This window comes from Meriones unguiculatus, chromosome 21 (genome assembly GCF_030254825.1).
Source record: "Meriones unguiculatus strain TT.TT164.6M chromosome 21, Bangor_MerUng_6.1, whole genome shotgun sequence".
Taxonomy (NCBI): domain Eukaryota; kingdom Metazoa; phylum Chordata; class Mammalia; order Rodentia; family Muridae; genus Meriones; species Meriones unguiculatus.
Genome location: NC_083368.1, coordinates 17,511,027 through 17,522,251, shown reverse-complemented (window position 1 = coordinate 17,522,251; position 11,225 = coordinate 17,511,027).

Sequence of the window (11,225 nt, the reverse complement as noted above, 5' to 3'; positions counted from 1 at the left end):
AATATATCATTTCAGCCTGGGGGGGGATTATGGCAAAGGTCTCTTCTTCTGTAATTGCTTCAGTGCTGACGACATTGCTTCAGTGCTGATGACATCAGGGGTTAGGAAGGCTGAAATGGTTAGTAGATCTAAGTGATGGGGCAGGGAACAATCTGGGTGGCTGTCCGCAAACCCATCAACTTGCATAGGTGAAAATGAAACCTATTGAACTAAACACAGACTAGGAATAGGAATAGAATTATTATCAGTGGGAAGAAGAGTTCATAGGTTGTTATTATTTTCATCAATGGCCAGTCTTTGGTACTATGACTGTAATACCACCAACTGAATAGTTCCTAGCCTCTCTGCTTAATGTAGGCCATTAACTTGATTAGCAGATATGATCCGAAAGTGACCAGTAGGAATAGAATAACAGTGCCTAAGAGAGTAGTTAACCAAGGAGACGCATTAAACCACGATTCAAACCATCCTGATGTGGCTTCTCTTTCCCTGTGTCTCTTTTCCAGGCCTTCTCTAACTTTAGCCATTGCCTCTCTTACAAGGTGAGTTTTATCGACATAGAAACAACATTCTTCCTTGAGTGCTGCACATAACCCTCCTTGTTGTAAGGACATCAAGTTGTGTCCCTTTCTATTCTGGAGGGCAGCCTCTGCTAAGGAATCAACGTTTTGGTCTAGATATGAAATGGAACCCTCCAATCTTTGAATGTCCAAGTCTATGGATTCCCTCAGCTGTCTGTAATGTTTGTCCTGAAGGACCGAGGTGATACCTGTTCCTGCTGTACCCCGTCCCAGTAGTTCTGCTAGAGTGATAGTTATTTTAGGTTCCCTCTTATTTCTTCTGTATTTTTGGTTTGGTGGGTCAAAGGCTAGGAAGAACTCTTCATTGCTATGATAAATCAGCCAGGGAACCAGCTGTACTAGCACACAGTAAGAATCTGAGAGCAACTTACCATATGCACAGGAGGTCAAGCCAGAGGAACAGGCCCACCAGGTATTAGTGGGGGGTATTAGATATTGGTTTGTTCCTACCCCAACAGTTAAGGTCTGGTTACAGAGGCCCTTATGAGTGTCTGCAATTGTCCCCACACAAGTCCCACTTCCGGAAACTAGCTGGAGAGTGAGTCTGGCTTGTGGGGGTTGATGCCATCTATAGCTGGTCATATCTGTGGCAAGAATATAGTTACCAATGATCGCCATTGCCTCATAGAAGGGGGGTTGAGTCATAACATAGCCAACAGGACTCAGGGAGGTCTGGGCGAGTCCCATTTAGAGCTATATACGTGTTAAACATCAGTTCCCAGAGGGGTTCAGACTGTAGTTCCTGGAAAGGCCCCTTGTCTTGGTTAGGCTTTGGAGAAAGGGCAGGTGAGAGCTTGGGGTTCCCTGCCACTTGGGGTGCCTTAGTAGTGGTCAAGCCAATGAAAGGAGGGTATAGGACAGTGTTAGAGCCAATAGCCCTGGGGGTCCTTTCAGAAAGAAGCAATTGAAGGGTACTATTTCCCGAAGTGTCCCTGTCTTCCAAAGGTGCAGCCCAAATTTTTTCCCTTGCAGCCACTGGGTATAGCCTTTACCCTTCTCAGTAAAGGAAAGCTTAAGCTGATTACAGGGCTTGGGTGTAGCATAATGCAGTAACCCACTATTGACTGCCCATGCATATTTATCATATTTGGGGTCTCTAGTCAACTGGATAAGCCCGGTTGAGATAGGTTTCCAGCTAGTGGCAAATTCCTCGCACCCCCGTTCTGCACAATAAAGGTCAGCCCTGGTCCCACAGTGTTCCTGCCGACATAGAGACTCAGAAGGGGAGAGGCACATATAAAAGTGTACTTTATAGTCCTCAGCTATGCTCCTCATGAGGGACCCTGATGGCATGGCGAGGGCCAGATCAAAGCTCAGCTCGGGGAACCATGTGTTCGGGGGGAATTACCTGAGATGCTATAGCTAAGACATTGTCATAGTCATCCCATAGGACCCAGGTATTATTTACAGGGGTGTGTGGGTTCCAGGCAGCAGTGCATACTGATAGTAGTCCTAAGATGATGACGAGGTTCCTGATAACCTGACATGCAGAGGGTTGTCTGAATTGTGAAGTGCCCATCATAAACGTGATAATTTTAGCTTGAGTGGTGAAGATCCTTTTTTTATTCTCCATTCCAGGGCACAGGAGTCAGGTAGTCTTCTTGGGTTGAGAATGGGTTGGCAGGCCTGGCATGAATCCAAGCAGCAATCCCGTTGATCTTAATGGCAGTTGGAGTGGTCAGAACAATGTATGGTCCTTTCCATCTGGGTTCCAATGTGCCTTGACAGAGCCACTTCACGTAGACCCAGTCTCCAGGCTGGAACTTGTGGAGTTCTGGAAGTGGGCCTGCCTCAGAGAGAGCACATTTAGGCCAAACATGTTTATGAACCCATTGGGTGGCCCTAAGATGAAGGATCTATATCAGCAATGGCATCGGATTTAAGATTAGGTATAATAGGGGCTGGCATTCCATATATGATTTCAAAAGGAGTCAGTCCTAATTGATAGGGAGAATTTGACTCTATACAGGGCAAAGGGGAGGGGCATCTTAGTCACCACCAGTCTCCAAGGTCAATTTAGTTAACATCTCTTTTTAATGTTCTGTTCATTCTCTTTACCTGTCCTGAACATTGGGGTCTGTAAGCACAATATAATTTCCAATCTGCCCCAATATACTTGGCTGTATTCTGACTTTCCTTTGTCACAAAAGCTGGTCCTTTATCTGATCCTATCATGTTAAGCTATACCTGGGTAAAATATCTTCCAATAATTTCTTAGCTACCATCTGGGTTGTCTTATCCTTAATGGGGAAGGCCTCTGTCCATCCCTAGAAGGTGTCCACTAGTACTAATAAATATTTATATCCATACCTTCCAGGCTTAATCTCTGTGAAATCAACTTCCCAGTAAGCTCCAGGTCTCTTACCTCGAAGGCGTGATCCTGATTGCTGTGGATTGTTGGTGGATTGTGGATTGCTGGTGGCGCTGGTCAGCTAAGCTTTGCAATTAGCCACAATGTCATCAATAGTTTTATGTATATCCTTATGTATATCTAGAGTGATATGTATATCACTCTAGATTGTCTCACAGCACCTGCCATTCTTTTTGATCCCATGTGAGTGACTCTATGAATTTTCCTGAGAATAACTCTAGCTAAGGAATTGGGCAAGATTAACTTACTGTTGGTGGATTGCCACCAACAGGTCAAACATTGGCTCATGGGTTGATTTCAGGCCAATTTTATTTCCTCTTCAGTGTAATGAGGCTCCTCCAGCAAGTTTGGGTTGGGTGGCTCCCACCCAAACTAAGCTAAGATGGCAGCTGCTGTTTCTTGCAGTGCAGTGTTCTTGACTGTCTTATCAGCTAGGTGTTGCCTCTGTTCACATTGGTGGTTCCTTTTTGGTGTCCAGGCCAGTGGATAATGGCCAGCCTCTTGGGAAGCCATGAGGCTTTATGGAGCCTTATGAAATTTCCTCTTTTATTTTTAATGGCTCTTCCTTCAGCTGTTAGGAGCCCTCTTTCTTGGTATATGGCTCCACACACATGGGTAGTGGCAAAGGCATACTGACTGTCCGTGTAGATACTGATGGCTAGTCTTTTGCCCATAGGAAGGGCTTGAGTTAAGGCAATTAATTCAGCCTTTCGGGTGGAAGTTCCCCAGGGGAGGGATTGAGTCCAAATTACCTCAGTCTCAATAGTCACTGCTGGCCCTGCACTCCTCTGACCCTCATGGATGAAGCTGCCCCCATCAGTGAAGCAAGTCTGCTCAGTATTAGGCAAAGGGGCATCCTTTAAGTCAGATCAGGTGTTGTACACCTGGGCCAAAATTCCTTCCCAGCAGTGTAGTGGCTGCTCCAGTTCTGGATCTGGTAGGAGGATCACTGGGTTTAAGGAGTCAGGGGGCTGGAAAACAACTTGGCCAAGATTAGTCAACAGAATCTGATAATGGGTTATATGAGCCATTATCAACCGATCAGGTAGTTGCTTGAGCACTCCCTCAATGGCATGGGGGATGGTCACAATCAAATTTTGGCCCAATGTCAATTTATCAGCTGTGGATGTGATAATGCACAGGCAAGGGGGCCATCTGGCCGCTCCTGGTCCAGGTCCAACATTTCCAAGGCCTCAGTGTTTGAGTCAGAACTCCCTTGGCAATCCTTTTTTGTTCATGCACGAACGGGTGAAAGGGCTCAGTAACCCCAAGGCTGGTGCCGAGAGCAGGGCCTGCTTCAACTTGTCAAAAGCCCGTTGCTGTTCTGAGGTCCAATTAAAGTTCTCAGTCTCTTTTGTGACTTCATAAAGGGGCCTAGCTATCTCTGCAAAGCCTGGGATCCAGAGTCTGCAAAATCCCGCCAACCCTAGGAACTCTCTTACCTGGAGACGACTGACTGGGACTGGAATGCTGAGAACAGTCTCTTTTCTGGCCTTGGAGAGCCAGTGTTGCCCTCCTTTCAGGATGTAGCCAAGGTAGGTCACTTCACTTCTGTAGAGTTGAGCCTTTTTGGCTGAGACTCGGTAGCCTAGCTCTCCCAGGACTTGCAGGAGCCTCTGGGTCCCTTCCAGGTAGCTTGGCTGCCACCAAGAGGTCACATACATACTGGAGAAGGGTAACATCCGGGTTGTTGGCCTGTACTCACCCAGCTCCTCATGCAGGGCCTTGCTGAAGATGGTGGACGAGTTCTGAAATCCTTGAGGTAGGTGCATCCAAGTCAGCTGTCCGTTGATGCCTGCCTCTGGGTCATGCCATTAGAAAGCAAAGTATTCTTGGCTTTTAGGTGCCAGGGGGAGGCCGAAGAAGGTGTCCTTCAGATCTAGGATGGTGTGCCAGTCTTTCGGGTGGCAAGGAACTCAGCAAAGTGTATGGGTTAGGTAGAGTGGAGTGAATGTCTATCAGCTGCCAGTTGACCTCCATCAAGTCGAGGACCAGCTGATAGTCTTTGAATTTGGCTTCTTAACAGGCAACAGGGGAGCATTCCAAGCAGACTGACAAGGCCTGAGAATCCCAAGTTTGAGTAATTTATGGATGTGAGGAGTTATTTCCCTCCTTACCTCCATGGACATTGGGAATTGGTATACCCAGGAGGGATTCGACCCTGGATTGAGTTCCACAAACACTGGTGGCTAGTGTTTGACCAGTCCCATTTCCCCTGTTTTAGCCCAAGCCTGAGGAAATTCCTGTAACCAAAGATCCAAATTTTCCTTATGAGTAAGGGGTTGCTCATACAATTTGTATTCAGATTCGGAAGCCAGGTTGATCGTTAGGACTTGGATAGGCTTTCCTTTATCTTCTAGTTGTTGGGCTCCTTCCAGCCCAAAATGTATCTGGGCCCTCATTTTGGTTAATAGATCCCTCCCCGAAAGTGGGTAAGGACATTCTGAAATGACAAATAAACGAATGGGTACCCATCCCATTCCTAAGTCCACAGATCTTCAGGGAGTCCATGAATATTGTTTAATGCCAGTGGCCCCTTAAGCCCATGATTTCTTTGAAGATATTGGCCCCCTGGCCTTCAGGAGCACTGAATGTCGGGCTCCAATATCTACCAGAAAGTCTAAGGGTTTCCTCTCCACCTTAAAGGTTACCCTGGGTTCAAGGAGAGGGTCTGAACCCCAACTCAATCTTCTTTTCTTCCATGAACATAACCCTAGTTCACAGCTTTTTCTTGGGACAATCCCTTTATCCAGTGTCCTCTTCTTTAGAATAGGCATATTGGTTCTTACCTAATTGTGGTCTGCTGTGTCCCTTGGGATCCTTTTTTCCAGCTACTCTCTGGAGTTGTTTTCTCTCTCCTTGATCCGAGGCAGTGGCAGCCAGGAGCACTCTGGCCAAATCCTTATTCTGTCTTTTCTATGCTCTAATTTGCTTTTGTTATATACATTCTCTGCAATCTCTCTACCAAGTCCCTTAATGACTTTTCTCCTAATCTTTGCTGTCTTTGCTTTGTAACTTTTCTTAATGTCTGGTGCTGACTGATTAATGAAAGCCAGACAACTTCTGATCAGAACGTTATCATAAGGAGTAGAATGTCTATTAGCTTCCATGACCCTTTCTAGGAAGGTCGCCGGGCTTTCATCCATTCCCTGCCTAACATCATAAACCTTAGCCAAATTGGTGGACAGTCTAGTGGCTGCCTTAGACCTGCCAACAGAGCCTGGTGGTAGACAAGGAGGTGCCCCTTACCTTCATCCGTATTGTAACCCCAGGTGGGTCGGGTGAGAGGAAATCCAGCATCAATATTGGCTGGATTCTAAATAGGAACACTAGTATTTCCCAGATCATTTTTCCGGGGCTCCAGGAGGATAAGTTCCCCTTCTTCTGTGCTGAAAAGAACTTGCAAGAGCTGTTGGCAGTCATCCCAAGCCGGAGGTTCCAAGCCTTGGCATCACATTGATTGGGTAAGGGAGGTTGACTTTTCTACTTTAGGTGCCAAGGCCACGATCGGTCCTGGCCTGGCCACCTGGAGGATATCTGATCTTGACCAAGGCCTGGAATGTCCTGTTAACATGCTGATTTGGCTGTAGTTAGGGAGGGAGGGACATCAGCACATCTTGTAGTTTTTCTTAGCAGGGCTATGTGACTTTGGTCACAAGCTAGAGGGCATCTGGGTGAGGAACTAGGGACCACCTGGTGGGTTGCCAGGCATCTCTCAAGCCCTAGCCTGATTACTTTCTGCACCAGGGCTGGTCTATCTCAACTTGCCTGCTCCCTTTGTCTAAACTTGTACCCAGGGCCAGTCATATTGCCCCAAGATTCAAATTTCAAATTTCGGACCTCTTAGTTGGAAGGCTAATTCTGACTCCTCAATAGTGCCTGCCAGTTGAAGCTTTAGCCCTGCTCCACCACGGCCAGATCAGTAGGAGCCATTGAAGTTGCCAAGTTTATTCTGATCATATCTAAGAGAGCCACAGATCTTTACACTGGAGGAGAATGTAAAGTTCTTCAGTCTGTACGTCCAAGACTCTTAGAGGTTCTTTGAAAACATTTAACTTAAAATTCGCTTCATTTCTCGCAGGGTATCTGAGCATAAGGAGGCATCTGCCTGGTAGCTTAAATCACACAGGTTGTCTGCTCATTCCAGCTACAGCTAATGAGCACACATGACCAGGACACCACCTGGATCCCACCACACACCTCACCCGCCTGGGCACACAAGATGCCAACCATGTGTTAGACAATTCTGAGCTGGCAAAGTTTAGGGCTACAGAGATGCCCAGCAGTGAAAGGTCCAGGCTGGCTGCTCTTCTAGGAGTTAGGTTCAATTCCCAGTACCCACATGGCAGCTCACTGCCCCCACCCTCGGGGACTCAGTTATTGAGGGGGACCACACCTGAAAAGAAGACAGGCGAGAAAAAGGAGCGAGACCAAGCAAGACTTTGTCAAGGTCTGTTTATTAGAGTTTATAAGTCTTACATCTTATAAGCACTGTTGTCAGGAAGCTGGCAAACAGGTTGGGGGTGTGGCTTATCTAAACTGGCCTGGGAAGAAACATTTTGCGGTTTTTCTGGGAAAGTCCGAGCCTATATCTAAATGCTTGCGCAAGAGATGTTTGCAATCAACCAAGGAATTTTAACTACCTAAGGTAGTTCTCTTAGCTTGAGGTCAGTCCCGGACATTTCCCCTTTTATTTTCACTTCTGTGGAGCATCTGTCTTAGGCTACATGACGTGCCTCCATGACCAGCACCCTTTAATAAAAGGTGGAGCCTCTGTCTTAGGCTACATGAGTTGCACCCACGTCCAGCACCCTCCGAGGGGTGTGCTTCTGGCCCGCGGACCCATGCTAATCCCGTCATTGAGGACCCCACAGCCGTTGGGGGGGTGTGCCTCCGGTGCATGGCATCATGCTACTCCCGTCATTGATGTCTCCACAATCGGCTGAGGCTCCAGCCTGTTTTTTGTTTGCAGCTGAGCAACGAAAAGTCAAGGCCCGTTTTTGGTGAGCCGGGAGGTCAGGGTCAACATCGTTTATGTTAAGGCGATGATAATGAACCGAGACTGGCCTATTAACAGCTGAATCCACCTGACTCTTAACGAGATCAGTGAGTCTTTTAAAGGCCCAAACGAGATAAGAAGCAGAAGGCCAACAAGGGGTCCAAGAATGCTGGATAAAAGAGTTGTTAACATGGGGGAGGCAGAAAACCAATTTTTGTACCAGGCTTTGCTTTTTTCTCTATCTTGCTGTCTTTTTTCTAAGCTTTCTCGGACTCTAAGACTGTCTTCCACCAACCCTGTTTTATCAGTATAAAAGCAGCATTCTTCCTTGAGGGCTGCACAGAGGCCTCCCTTTTGGAGAAAAACCAAATCTAGGCCTCATCTATTTTGTAACACTACTTCTGCAAGAGAGGAGACGGACTCTGAGATAGGCTAGGGAACTTTGAAACTCCTGAATATCACGACCAATGGCTGTGCTGAGTTGATGATACTGTTGTTGGGATGTAACCAGTGAAGCGATCCCGGTACCTGCCCCGGCTGCTCCCAGACTCAGGAGCACGGTGATGGTGACAGCAGTGACGGGTTCCCTTTTGACTCTGGACGGAAGTGAGTCCTGTTCCCAAAATCTCAGGAATTCATCTGGTGAATGGACTGTAAGGCGGGGGAAGAGCTGAACAAGCACACAGTAATCCTTGTTTTTAAGAAAGGTATCAGAAACAATAAAAGGAGTCAACCCAGATGAGCAGGCATAGAGGTAAGTGAAGGTATTATTTACAACAACCAGGGAGAGAACCTGGATGGCCTCTGGGGTCAATTGACGGGGGCAAGAGGAGTCAGAATCTCCCCTGAGGATGTCAAAAAGAGGCTTAAGTTCTCCTGCAGTTATTTTTAAATAAGGCCGCAGCCAAATAATATCACCCAGAAGTGGTTGAAAATCATTAAGGGTGTATTTTTTGGGAAACTATTTTATGGGGAAAGAGCTCAAAACCCAAAAACAGGTGAGGGGGGCTTAATTGAACCTTATCTGGAGAAACTTGGAGGCCTCGTTGTTGAAGGGCGGCCACAAATTGTTGGGAGGCAGAATGTAACTGTTTAACATCGGGGCCCGCCAAAAGAATGTCATCCATATAGGGAGGGAAAGCGAAGGCAAAAGGGGTCTACAACCTGAGCAACAAATTTTTGACAAAGGGTGGGACTATTAGCTATGCCATGGGGTAAAACCTTCCATTGGAAGAGTGGCATAGGCCCGATGAAATTTGTGATGGGAAGACTAAACGCAAAGTGCTTGCAATCCTCCGGATGGAGGGAGATAAAGAAAAAACAATCTTTGAGATCAATGACTGTTTTAAAATAGCCCTTAGGAATGGCGACCGGGGAGGGTAGGTCCGGTTGTAAAGCCCCCATGGGAATCATGGTTTTATTAATCTCTCGAAGGTCTTGTAGGAGTCTATTTTCCTGACCTTTTTTGTATAACAAAGATGGGTGTATTCCAAGGAGATGTGGAAGGCTTGATATGTCCAGTGGCCAGTTATTCCTGCACTAACTCTAAGGCCGCTGTCAATTTTATAGAGGAGAGGGGCCATTGGTCTACCCAGACAGGGGCATCACTCTTCCAAGTGATTTTATCTGCCTGTAGTGCAGGAGAGGCAATGGCCCTCATGAAAAATTTTGAAACCCTAGCCCTGAGCAGTCAGATTTTTGAATGCCAACAGGCTGGGTCATATCTTGTTTATTTTTTCCCAGGCCCTGACCGGGCAAGAAGCCTTGATGTAACATCTGACTAGCAATTATTTCATTGGGGCCACACATCATTAATTTCATCTGGGCAAGGATATCTCGGCCCCACAGGTTAACAGGGAGGGACTCAACCACATATGGCTGGACTACACCAGAGTTTCCCTCTGAGTCCTCCCAGGTCAAAATTTTAGAACTTTGTAAGGTGTTTTTAGATCGGCCAATGCCTTGCAGGTGAGTCAGGGAAGGTTGTAGGGGCCAAGCGAAAGGCCCTGGTGTCTACAATGCCTATGAACCATTTTTTGTCTAACTAAAGGTGTAAGGTAGGCCGATCCCTCGAAATGGCCTGGATCCAATAGATATCGGAAGACCCTGGCTCAGTTACCCCACGGGGCCCACCTAAGGCCAGATATTGGCCATGTAAAGGAAGAGGAAGAGCCTGTGCAATTCGTTGTCCTTTAGAAAGACAAATGGAACCTAGAGTAGCGCTAGCCAAAATTTTAATCTCTCCAGTATAGTCGTTGTTGACCACGGGACCACGGAAGGATGTATGGCGAGGCCCTTTAAGGTGGAAGATGCCCGCCCAAGAAACATGCCGGGAGGGGGGGCCCAGAAATACCCGTGGGAAGGATCTGTACGCCATCCTCAGGTGTTAATACTGTGTTGGAGGAGGCACACAGGTCCAGTCCTGCATTTCCTGCAGTGACAGAGGTTAAGGGGCTGGAGGGATTTTGAAGGGAGACTTGTGCCTGCCCTGGACTGGCCCCTCCACTCGTTTCCATGAAGGGGTGAGTGGATTTCCAAAAGCATCTGTTTTGGAACGGCATTGATTAGCCCAATGTTTCCCCCTCTTACATTTAGGGCAAACTGTGGCAGGCATAGGTTTATTAAGAGCCCGCATGGGGGCGTTAGTTGGCCCAGCAGAAGGATGCCGCGAGCCTTGTACTTTGGGGCACTGTCTGGCAAAATGCCCGAGCTGGCCACATTTGAAGCAGCCCTTAGGGGGAGGATTGACAGCTTGCAGGGCAGCCCTCACTGCTAGATGTATACTCTGAGCAATTTTGTAGGAAAAGGCGTCTACATCGGCGCAGAGCCTAACAAAATCATCAAGCGTCTTACTTTTTGTATGCCCTCTAAGAACAGCTTTACAAGCTGAATTAGCATTTTCATAAGCCACCTGCTTTAAAAATTTGCCATCAGCCTCTTCAGGCCCCAACACCCTTTCCGCCATTTCTAAAAGTCTGGCCACAAAGTCACGGTAGGGTTCTTGAGGGCCCTGAATAATTTTGGTCAGTGGAGTAGTAAGTGATCCATTTGGAGGAACAGCTCTCCATGCGCCGAGGGCGGCCTCTTTGACCTGAGCCAGGAGGCCCGTAGGCAACTTAAGTTGTCGGCTCTCTGACAGGTATTTTCCCTGACCAGTGAGTTTATCAAAGGTCCAAGCAGCCTCTGGGGCCCGAGGGTTTTTTTGGTTTTGGGCTGCGAGAGTTCGACACCTATCCATGAAGTCGGCCTTCCAGGATAGGAACTTTCCCCGAGG